At 48.8% G+C, this 12,597-nt stretch overlaps 1 protein-coding gene across 1 annotated transcript in view; it reads right to left on the bottom strand.

The window, feature by feature from the left end:
- Nucleotides 1–12,597, bottom strand: part of LRRK2 (leucine rich repeat kinase 2) — a 1,602,077-nt gene that overhangs the window by 1,311,454 nt on the left and 278,026 nt on the right. The window lies entirely within an intron of this gene.

The following is a 12,597-nucleotide window of genomic DNA, read 5'->3' as shown; positions in this document are numbered from 1 at the left end:
AACAGCAAATCTTCACAGCGGGACAGGAACAAGATCTCCTGGTCATCTAAACTCCTATACCACTGGCCTTGAAACAACACCAACCTCTCTGAATCCATATCCAACTTCAAGCTTCCTCTCAAGACCCAAAAGAACCATCCGCAAGTACGCTGGTACACAGAAGAGCTCAGGCTCACTGTTGGACTTGGCCCTTTTTACAAGGTCATCCCTAAACATTTTGCCTTTCTCCTAGCCTTTTCTACGACATGGTGTTGGTGATTTTAGGACTCTGGGCACTTTAGCACTGCTGTCTAGTGTAAAGTGTGTGTGCCCTCTGTGTTAAATATGGTAAGATTGGTCTACACCTGTTTGGCCTATTTAATTTACCTGACAGTCCTTTGTAAAGTGATATCCCATATACCCAGGGCTGGTAACTTAAATGCTACTGGTGGGCTTGCAGCGCTGATTGCGCCACCCAATCAATCAATCAAACTTTATTTGATTAAAAGATTAATCATAAAAGCACATTTAAAAGAACACTTAGAAAGAAAAATAAGTTATACAGTACAAGTTCTTACATGAGGATAGTCTTTCTACAATTAAAAACAGTCTTTAAAAACAATGTAACGGATAAAGTCACAAGTTCTTCCCCCAGGGATTGCATAACTATAAAAGCTGGGCGACATTGTCTCAAACCAAGTGTTCTGAGAACCAGCAGTAACCACCGTTTCCTCTGGGCTGTATAAAATTTACAGAAGAATAAAATATGTATGGTGGATTGTGCTGACAAATTGTCACATGGGCAATTAGGCAGCTGCCTAGTCCAATCATTAATTACTGGGAAGCTAAGGAACCTGTGGACGATGCCCATCCTAAATCGTGTTAGTAGAAATCTTTCAAAATCAGAGCTTACATAGGTTAAATACGGCTGTATCTTAAAGGTAGTCAGAATATTTTGGTGGGCAGAAACTGAAGTTTTTTTGATCTCTCTAATTGAATATGCTACTTACCAGTATGCATCTGTTCTTGGCATGTAGGGCTGCTGACATTCATATCTGTGCATAGATCGCCGCCTAGTGTTGGGTCCGGATGTTTGCACGTTGTTGTCCTGGAAGAGTCTTCAAAGTATCCTGAGATAGGTGACTCCTCCCCTGGACTACAGTGCGCATGGGCATCCTCTCCATCCTCAGATTGTTTTTCGCCATTGTGGCAGTGATGGAGTAGATACAGAAAGTGATGACCATGCTATACAGTAATTCTGAGAGCTGCAGCTGCTACAGGCGCCGGGGAGGAGGGTGGGCGATATGAATGTCAGCAGCCCTACATGCCAAGAACAGATGCATACTGGTAAGTAGCATATTCAGTTCGAGGCATGTGGGCTGCTGAATTCATATCTGTGCATAGAATACATAGCAGTACCTCCTATTAGCGGCGGCTACTAGTGCCAGCTGCAGCGGTCTGAAAAAGAGTTTTGAGAACAGCCTGTCCTACAGCTGCCTGCTGTTTTGAGTGTCCATCTACACAGTAGTGTTTGGTAAATGTATGTATAGTGGACCATGTGGCTGCTCTACATATTTCCTGTAAAGGAATGTTTCCCAGGAAAGCCATGGACGCCCCTAACTTACGTGTTGAGTGGGCTCGTGGGGGAATCGTTAATGTGCGTTTAGCCTTTTGATAGCAAATTTGAATACATTTAACGATCCATCTGGCTATACCTGCTTTGGAAATGGCGTTGCCCTTGTGCTGTGGAGAAAAGGCAACGAAAAGTTGTTTTGTCTTCCTGAAGACCTTAGTTCTGTCTATATAGTACATGAGGGCTCTCTAGATGTAAATCTAGTGTATGTAGCATTCTCTCTGCTACATTCTGTGGATTTTGAAAGAAGACAGGCAGTTCAATAGTTTGATTCATGTGGAATTGCGATATTACTTTAGGCATGAATTTGGGGTTGGTACGTAGTACGACCCTGTTGGCGTGAACCTGTATGAATGGCTCTTGAATGGTTAGTGCCTGGAGTTCACTAACTCTCCTTAACGAAGTGATTGCCACTAGGAAAGCTACTTTCCAGGTGAGGAATTGAATCTCACATGAGTGGAGAGGTTCGAAGGGTGGACCCATCAGTCGGGTGAGGACCAAGTTGAGGTTCCACACCGGTGCTGGTGGATGTCTTGGGGGAATTACTCGTTTAAGTCCCTCCAAGAAAGCTTTGATGGCAGGCACTCTGAATAAAGAGAGGTGCTGCCTGTTCTGGAGATAGGCTGCTATTGCGGTCAAATGGATACGTATTGAGGTGTATGCCAGATTGCATCGGTATAGGTGTAAGAGGTAACAGATTATATTTTGAATGGATGCGTCTAGCGGGATAATGTCATTGTTGTTGCAATAAATGACAAACCTCTTCCATTTAGCCGCATAGCAAGCTCTGGTAGTGGGTCTCCTGGCCTCTTTAATGATCTCCATACAGTCAGGTGGCAGGTTTAGGTAGCCAAACTCTAGGACTTCAGGAGCCAGATTGCCAGGTTCAGCTGTTGCGGATCTGGGTGCTGAATTTCTCCATGGTTCTGCGTCAAAAGTGCGGGTTTGATCCGCAGCCTTTGATGCGGCACCACGGAAAGTTCCAGAAAGGTTGTGTACCATGGCTGGCGTGCCCATGTTGGAGCAACCAGGATGAGTGTCATTGAGTGCTGTCGCAGTTTGCGTGCCACCAGCGGTATCAATTGCAAAAACAACAATTGATGGACAGAATGCAGAACAATGTCATACATTCACCCCAGTACAGAAATCTGGGCCTAAATCCATCGTTTTTTTGCTCACCATGCCATTCCAGTTTGAACCCAGCCATATGCAAATCAGTCTTGACCCTGTGCCCCATGGGAACAGTCCAGCCCGAACTGCCAAGCCAGGTCCTCCCTGGACTGGAAACAAGCATCCTAGGACCGGTTTCGGGCTTTCAGCCCTCGTCAGTCAGGATAGCTTGATTCCAGTGGCTTGGAGAGCAAGGGACTCACGTCTGAGCATACCCTTCCCACTCGGGGTGACAAATGCAAAAACAACAATTGATGGACAGAATGCAGAACAATGTCATACATTCACCCCAGTACAGAGATCTGGGCCTAAATCCATCGTTTTTTTGCTCACCATGCCATTCCAGTTTGAACCCAGCCATATGCAAATCAGTCTTGACCCTGTGCCCCATGGGAACAGTCCAGCCCGAACTGCCAAGCCAGGTCCTCCCTGGACTGGAAACAAGCATCCTAGGACCGGTTTCGGGCTTTCAGCCCTCGTCAGCCAGGATAGCTTGATTCCAGTGGCTTGGAGAGCAAGGGACTCACGTCTGAGCATACCCTTCCCACTCGGGGTGACAAATGCAAAAACAACAATTGATGGACAGAATGCAGAACAATGTCATACATTCACCCCAGTACAGAGATCTGGGCCTAAATCCATCGTTTTTTTGCTCACCATGCCATTCCAGTTTGAACCCAGCCATATGCAAATCAGTCTTGACCCTGTGCCCCATGGGAACAGTCCAGCCCGAACTGCCAAGCCAGGTCCTCCCTGGACTGGGGGAGAATGTATGCATTGTCAGCATTCCGTCCATCATTTGTTTGTTGAACCAGCGGTATCAATAGCGCTGGGGGAAAAGCGTACGCAAATCTGCCGGACCAGTTCATCCATATCGCATTGCCCTGCGACTGTGGATGTGGGAACCTGGCGGCAAAGCTTTGGCATTTTGCGTTTTCGCTTGTCGCGAATAGGTCTATCTCTGGATGACCCCACTGCTGGAAGTACGGTTGGAGTACTGATGGGTGTAACTCCCACTCGTGCATCTGGTGGCTGTGTCTGCTGAGCAGATCCGCCATCTGGTTGTCCTTGCCGGGGAGGTGTTCCGCCATGAGGAATATGTTCCTCTGAATGGCCCACTTCCACATGCTCTGAGCCAGATGAGACAACTGTGGAGAGTGTGTTCCTCCCTGTTTCTGTATGTAGTACATGGCAGTCATGTTGTCCGTCCTGATCAACACGACCTTGTTGCACAGATGTACTTTGAATGCCTTCATGGCTAGGAAGATTGCCAACAGTTCCAGAAGGTTGATGTGCATCTTCTTTTGTTGTGTTGTCCATAGTCCCTGCACTGTGTAATTGAGTACATGAGCTCCCCATCCCTGGAGAGACGCGTCCGCTGTCAGTATTATTTGTGGAACAGGCTCTCGGAACGGTCGGCCCTTGCAAAGGTTTTGTGGATTCCACCAATGCAGAGAGTTGTATGCCCGACTGCTCACCAACACTAGGTCTTTTAATTGCCCGTGAGCCTGATTCCATTGACGTGCTAAGCACTCCTGAAGCGGGCGCATATGTAGTCTCGCGTGTGGGACTATGAAAATGCAGGAGGCCATCATGCCTATCAACTGCATGAACACTCGCGCAGGAAGGGAGTGTTGGGGTTTGAACTTGGAAATCAGCATTTGCATGCTGTTGATCCTCACTAAATTTGGCTGAGCTGTGGCTGCCAGAGTGTCTATGGTCGCACCTAGGTACTGTTGTACGTGTGCGGGTTGGAGATGTGATTTTGGGTAATTTAGTGAGAATCCCAGACTGTGAAGAAGCTGAATGGTGCGGGACATGTGGCTGGCACATTGCTGGGCTGACTTTGCCTGAACAAGCCAGTCGTCCAGGTAAGGGTAGACGTGAACGTGTTGCCTCCGTAGATGTGCAGCCACGGTAGCTAGGCACTTTGTGAAAACTCTGGGTGCTGTTGTCACTCCGAAGGGGAGGACTTTGAATTGATAGTGCTGACCCTGAATGGTGAACCGGAGATATTTTCTGTGTGATGGGTGTATGGGTATGTGGAAATACGCATCTTTGAGGTCTAGCGTGGCTAGGAAATCTCCCTGTCTGAGGAGCGGGAGAACCTGCTGCAGGGTGAGCATGTGAAAATGCTCTGAGAGAATGTATTGGTTGAGGGGTCTCAGGTCTAGGATAGGTCTGAGTGACCCGTCCTTTTTTGGTATTAAGAAGTACAGAGAGTACACCCCTGTTCCCTGCTGGTGTACGGGCACGACCTCTATTGCGCCTTTTTGCAGCATACTTAGCGCTTCCTGCTGTAATAACGCTAAGTGCTCTGAGGACATAGGACGGTGCCTTGGCGGTATGGTGGGTGGAGTGGAGGTTAATTCGAGACAGTAACCGTGTTGGATAACATCTTTGACCCACCTGTCTGTGGTGATGGAATTCCACGTGGACAGGAACCGCTGGAGTCTCCCCCCGACAGGTGTTATGTGGTCGGGGGGAAGGGAGAGGGCGTCACTGTTTGTTCTTAGGGGAGGACCTGGTATTGCCGTAACCGCGTCCTCTGCCCTTGGTGCTGGAGCCACGATATCCACCTCGGGTGTTTTTATCGTAGGAACTCTGTGTGCCCCCTTTATTGTAGGTTTGCTGTGCCCCCTGTCCTCTACCTGCACCTCTATTTCCGGGGCGACGAAAGGAGCCACTACGAAATGTCTGCGTTTGCAGAGCCCCCATTGACTTCGCAGTGTCCGTGTCTTTTTTGATCTTTTCTAAGGTGGCGTCAACCTCCGGTCCAAATAAGTAGTCGGGGTTGACCGGTTGATTGAGGATGTTATTTTGGACCTCAGGTTTGAATCCGGAGATTCGTAACCAGGCGTGTCGTCGTAGCATGACGCTGGTGTTTATTGCCCTTGCAGCAGTGTCTGCAGCATCTAGCGCACACTTGATGGATGCATTTGTGAGCAGTTGTCCCTACCTGATGAGGAGCTCCGCTGCCTCTTTGTACTCGTCTGGCAGGTGTTGGAGTAGGGACTCTAGCGTGTCATAGTGTGAGCGGTCGTAGCGAGCTAGGAGGGCCTGTGTATTGGCGATGCGCCATATGTTTGCTGCCTGGGCTGCAATCCGTTTGCCGGAGGTCTCTAGAACCTTGGACTCTTTGTCCGGGGGAGGAGCATCACCAGTTGTCTGCGAGTGTGCCCGTTTGCGAGCATTGGCAACCACATTGGAGTCTAGAGGCAATTGGCTCCTAATGTACGTGGGGTCCCCAGGTGCGGGTTTGTATTTTTTCTCGATCCTGGGGTTTATTACCCGTGCCCTGGTGGTCTCTTTGAAAATGTCCTTTGCTGGCTTGAGGACACCCTTTAACATGGGCAGAGTTTTTACAGTCCTCTCGGAGGATGCGAAAGTGTCCACCAAGAAATCATCCTCGATAGTGTCTGAGTGGAGTTGCACTCCATGATTGGCTGCGGCCCGTTCAATGAGGGCGTTGAATGCAGCAGTGTCCTCTGTGGGGGACGTTTTTGCGCCATAAAGTTGTGTGTCCTGTGTATCGAGAGCGGCACCTGGCTCTACGGGGTCATCCCAGACCTGATCAGGGTCTTGCTGGCCCTCAGGGTCCATGTCTTCGGGGTATGTGGCGTCTTCACCCATGTAGTCCTCCACTGCATCCGTGTCGGAGTGCGTTGGAGAGAATGATGGATCTGTGTAAGAGGTGTGGATGCGTTCATAAAGAACTGGTTCCGATTCCGCCGGCATTTTTTGTTTTAGCGGGATCCTATAAGAGTCCAAAGCGTGCCCTGAAGTGATCTTCCGCTTTCGGAGCATAAGCCTGCCGGTGTCGGCGTCGATGAAGTGGGACGGCGATGTCCCAGTAGTCGAGTGTTCGGTAGATGGGGACCTTGTCTGGGTAACGCGGGTTCTGATTTCGAACATCTTCGGCGCCGTGGATGGCGGCAAACCAAAGGTGATGCTGGCCGGTGCCGAAGGTGCCTTCTGTGCTCGTTTCGGTTCGGAGCCCGACGAGGTCTGGAGGGCTGCCTTTTCCCTGATGCGTTGCAAGGACGCTGCCACTTGTTGCACCTGGAACTCCGACGGTTCTTTGGCGCCGAGAGGTTCCGTCGAGGCAGGTGTGGGCTTCTTTGAAGTCACCGGGTCATCGAGCCGAGGAGGGGTAGTAGCCGTCGATGGCGTTGATGAATGTACCTTAGTAGGTGCCTTCGAGGTGGATAGCGATGCAGTGGCCATTTTCACCTTGATGGCTGGTGCCGATTGCTTTGGTGCCGGGGGCCGTGGCGCTTTGATGGTACCGATGGATTTCCTTTTTGGGTCGGCGCCGACATCGGCTGCAGCGAGTTCGGCACCGAAGTCCCTTTTGGTGCGGTCGGAGCCGACGGGTGTGGCTGGCGTCGAAGGTGTGGTGGTCCTCGAGCCGACCAGTGTCAGTTTCACTTTCGGTTTCTGTTGAACCGGTGCGATGATTGGTTTCGGTTTTGTGGTAGGGAAACCAGTCTTTTTAGGTAACAATGGCTCTCGCTGAACGTCTGTGGCCGGGCCAGAGGGCGGGGCCGAGGAACTGCGGGATTGGTCTTGGGTAAGGCCCGAAGGCGATCCCTCGACCGGAGCCGTCGACTGACTCACTGGGATATCCTCCATTTGGACGGGTAGGCCTTGCTCCTCACCGGAGCTACCTTCTTCGGCCCCTAAGGCCTCGTCGTAGTCTCCTACCTCATCGTCGGCTTCTTCCCTGTGAAAAAGCTCTTCATCGACATCTTCCGATCGGGAACCGTGTTCGGAAGCGGGGCTGGAGGGTGTATTTTCCACGCTTTCGACATCTTCGTCCTCGGTGCTGAAGATGTTGGTCGGGGCCGGTGCCGCTTGCTGCGCTTCCAGTCGCGCAGCTCGTCGATTCCGTAGAGTCTTCTTGGATCGGAATCGGGCACAGGCCATGCATTTCGATTCGTCATGATCCGGTGAGAGGCATTTGTTACACACCGGGTGGACGTCGATATGGGGGTATTTGGCGTGGCAAACAGGACACCGCTTGAATGGGGTCCTCGATTCCATCGTCGAAGTTCGGTCGATGGTCGGATTTAATGGATCCGAAAAGTTGTTAAAGTCGCTAAACTAGCCTGTAAACTGTCGATACCGATCGGGAACAGTACCGTCGAGAACTAAAGGCCTTTTGGCCTGAAACTAGATTTTCCTAACTTGAGTCAAGATAAGCACATCCGAACCCAATGGCGGAAAAAAACAATCTGAGGATGGAGAGGATGCCCATGCGCACTGTAGTCCAGGGGAGGAGTCACCTATCTCAGGATACTTCGAAGACTCTTCCAGGACAACAACGTGCAAACATCCGGACCCAACACTAGGCGGCGATCTATGCAAAGATATGAATTCAGCAGCCCACATGCCTCGAACCTGATGTTTTCAAGATATTGTAAGCAGCTGAGTTTAAAAATTTTCGCTTCTATTTTAGTTAGAGTGATGGGGTTATCAAAATATTCTTGATGGCCGAATTTGCACAGAAATTCCTTGACGTACTTAAGCCATCCTATGTGTGAAACCCCATCTAGCCCACAACAGTCGCTAATCATTTGTCGATTTAAGATAGTCTGCTCTGTAGTCCAAATGTGGTGCCAAAGAAGGATTGGTTGAATGGCAATGACATCTTCTAAGTGCGATAAGCCCAGTTCTGAATGACAATTAAAAGTGGGGACGCTGGCCGGGACAGGAAGCAGGTGTCTAAGAAATCTGTTTTCAGCCCTCTGCAAAGATGTCACGTCTGCGTGTCCCCAAATGCCCGCCCCATAAATCGCTATTGAAACGCATTTAGCTTTGTAGATGTGAAGTAGTTCTGAGAGGGGGCGTCTGCCAAGTTTTCTACCAAAGTTAGTCAAGGCTGCCAGTGCCTTAGAAAATAGCAGTCTCCTTTGATTAACGGCCTGTTTCCATGATCCAGTACGGTCAAATAAGACCCTCAAATATGAGAATGTATTGGCGCATGTTAGATGATTATTCTCTAAAAATAACGAGCGGCACTTGTTGTTCCCTGAGCCACATTTTAAAAGGAATATGCTACTTACCAGTATGCATCTGTTCTTGCATAGATTGCCATCTGTGTTGGGCCCGGATGTTTGCACTTGTTTTTGTCTTGGAAAGTCTTTGGAAGTCACGAGGTATGTGACTCCTCCTTTGGATCATAGTGCGCATGGGCATCGGCTCCATCCTCAGATTGTTTTTCGCCAGCAGGGAAATTATGGAGCTTAGTAAGAAACAGGAAAGATGCCCATGTGTGCTGTATCTAAGTAAGATAATACTGGAACAGATAAAAGTAGCCGGGTAGGCGGGTGGGCGTGTGTAGATCTGCAACTCTACATGACAAGAACAGAAGCATACTGGTAAGTAGCATATTCCGTTTGAGGCATATGAGCTGCAGATTACACACTGTGCATAGATTGTATAGCAGTATCCCCTCCTAGCGGCGACCACCAGTATCTGTTGCAGTAGTTTGAAATAGTGTTTTGAGTACAGCCTGGCCCACACTAGCTTGTTGTTTAGTTTGCATATCAACACAATAGTGTTTTGTGAATGTGTGTGGTGTAGACCATGTAGCTGCTCTGCAGATATCATCTAAGGGAATGTTCCCTAAAAATGCCATTGAAGCCCCTATCTTTCGTGTAGAGTGGGCTTTAGGAGGAACAGATAATGTACGTTTTGCTTTGTGGTAACAAATCTGTATGCATTTGACAATCCACCTTGCTGTCCCAGATTTTGATATGGGGTTGCCCTTGTGTGGTGGTGAGAAAGACACGAAAGTTGTTTGGTCTTACGAAAAGGTTGTGTTCTCTCTATGTAGTATAGTAGCGCTCTTTTGACATCTAAGGTGTGAATAGCTCTTTCTGCAACTGTTTGTGGCTGCGAGAAGAATACAGGCAGCTCCACAGATTGATTGAGGTGGAAGGGAGAAATAACTTTAGGGAGGAATTTAGGATTAGTTCGGAGAACAACCTTATTAAGATGCATCTGCAGAAAGGGTTCTTGAATGATTAGTGCTTGCAGTTCACTAACTCTTTGTAGAGAAGTAATGGCTACTAGGAAAGCAGTTTTCCATGTTAAGAATTGTAGCTCACATTTATGTAGCGGTTCAAATGTAGGCCCCATTAGTCTTGTGAGAACGATGTTTAAATTCCACGCAGGAGAAGGTGGTACTCTGAGGGGAATTATTCTCTTGAGTCCCTCCATAAAGGCCTTTATGGCAGGTACTCTGAAAAGTGAGAGATGTTGTCTATTTTGTAGATATGCTGCTATGGCAGCAAGATGCAATCTGATCGACGTGTAGGCTAGGTTGCATCTTTGGAGGTGTAGTAAGTAGCCTATGATGTGTTGGATAGACACATCTAGGGGATTAGTGTTGTTGTTATGGCAGTATTTCACAAATCTTTTCCACTTGGCTGCATAGCATGCTCTAGTGGTAGGCCGTCTAGCTTCTTTGATGACGTTCATACAGTCAGGAGGAAGGTTAAGGTAACCAAATTCTAGGACTTCAGGAGCCAGATCGCTAGGTTGAGCTGAGCTGGGTCTGGGTGTTGGATCTCTCCATGGTTCTGGGTTAAGAGGCGTGGAGAGAGGTGTCGTCTTTGGTGTGGTACTACGGAGAGTTCCAGCAGCGTGGTGTACCATCGTTGTCTGGCCCAAGTTGGAGCAACTAGAATGAGCGTTAAGGAGTGTTGCTGTAGTTTGCGCACCACTAGCGGAATGAGTGGGAGAGGCCGAAAAGCGTACGCAAATCTGCCTGACCAGTTCTTCCATATCGCATTGCCTTTGGACAATGGGTGAGGATACCTGGCGGCGAAGTTTGGGCATTTGGCGTTTTCTTAGGTGGCGAAGAGGTCTATCTGTGGTTGCCCCCACATCTGAAAAAACGGTTGAAGAACTTGAGGATGAAGTTCCCACTCGTGGATTTGTTGTGTTTGATGGCTCAACAGATCGGCTATTGTGTTTTGGACTCCTGGGACATGTTGGGCTAGGAGAAAAATGTTCTGAGGTATAGCTCACCTCCATATGCTCTGTGCGAGCTGAGAGAGCTGCAGAGAGTGTGTCCCGCCTTGTTTTTGGATATAATACATGGCTGTCATGTTGTCGGTGCGGACTAAGACAGTCTTGCCTGATATTTATTTTTTAAATGCTTTTAAGGCTAGGAATATGGCTAGTAACTCCAGGTGGTTGATGTGGAGTAACTTTTGTTGAGGTGTCCACCTGCCCTCCATGGTGTGATGTAGTAAGTGAGCTCCCCAGCCGGAGAGCGATGCGTCAGCTGTCATGACTATTTGAGGAACTGGCTCAAGGAACGGTCGCCCTTTGGAAAGGTTCTTCGTGTTCCACCATTGCAGAGATCGATGGGTACGACCATCTACCAACACCAGATCTGTTAGCTGACCTTGAACCTGGTTCCATTGGCGTGCTAAGCACTCTTGGAGAGGGCGCATCTGGAGTCTTGCATGAGGCACTATGAATATGCAAGAGGCCATCATCCCTATGAGTTGCATGAACACTCGAGCTGGAAGAGAGTGTTGCGGTTGGAATCTGGTGAGAAGAGCTTGCATGCTTGCTATCCTGGCGGGAGTGGGATAGGCGATCGCTCTTTAATGTGTCTATTGTGGCACCGAGGTATTGTTGTGCGTGGGACGGTTGCAGCTGGAACTTGGCGTGATTTATTGTGAACCCCAGGTCGTGAAGTTGTTGAATAGTGGCATGAGTGTGTTATAGACACTGATTGTATGAGCTGGCTTTTATAAGCCAGTCGTCTAGATATGGGAAGACATGTATGTGTTGTCCTCTTAGGTGTGCTGCCACCACTGCTAGGCACTTGGTAAACACTCTTGGTGCTGTGGTGACTCCAAATGGGAGTACTTTGAATTGATAGTGCTGACCATCCACTACGAATCTGAGAGATTTTCTGTGAGCGCTGTGAATAGGAATGTGGAAATAGGCGTCCTTGAGGTCTAGAGTAGCAAGGAAGTCTCCCTGGGAAAGCAGAGGGAGGACCTGCTGAAGCGTGACCATGTGGAAGTGGTCTGAGTGTATGTATAGGTTTAGGGGTTTTAGGTCTAAAATAAGCCTTAGAGATCCGTCCTTCTTTGGTATGTGAAAATAGAGGGAGTAAACTCCCTTGTTTTGTTGGTGCAGGGGAACTGGTTCTATTGCACTTTTTTTTAGGAGGGAGATTACCTCCTGCTTTAATAGTAACAAATGTTCTTGTGATATTGGACGGTGTTTGGGTGGTATGGTTGGGGGGGTAGATGTTAGTTCGAGACAGTAGCCTGATTGAATTATTTGGTGGACCCACCTGTCTGAAGTATTGTTTGTCCAGGCAGGGAGAAATTGGTGGAGTCTTCCCCTGACTGGAGTGGAATGGTCGGGGGGAAGTAGAGGGAAGTCATGGGGTGGGGGTGGAGGCAGAGCGGGAGTTGTTATTTTTGCCTCTGCCTTTGCTATTATTCCCCTTGTAACCACCCCTTTGGTAACCTCTAGTAAAGGTGGAGTGGGCGGGAGCTTTGTAAGAGGTGGAGGGGCTATCAGAGGAGTAGCCTCGATGGGTGCTTCTGAAGGATGAGCGACGAAAGGACCGTCTGGGAGCTTGCGATTGCAAGACTCCCATTGATTTGGCGGTGTCTGTATCCTTCTTCATTTTCTCAAGGGATACGTCTACATTGGGGTCAAATAGGTGTTGCTCATCAAAAGGCTGATTGAGTATAGAACTCTGGACCTCAGGTTTAAAACCTGATATGCGTAACCAGGCATGCCTGCGCAAAAGGACACTAGTGTTTATT

This window comes from Triturus cristatus, chromosome 4_1 (assembly GCF_964204655.1).
Source record: "Triturus cristatus chromosome 4_1, aTriCri1.1, whole genome shotgun sequence".
NCBI classification, from domain to species: Eukaryota; Metazoa; Chordata; class Amphibia; order Caudata; family Salamandridae; genus Triturus; species Triturus cristatus.
This window is presented reverse-complemented; position numbering and strand designations above follow the sequence as displayed.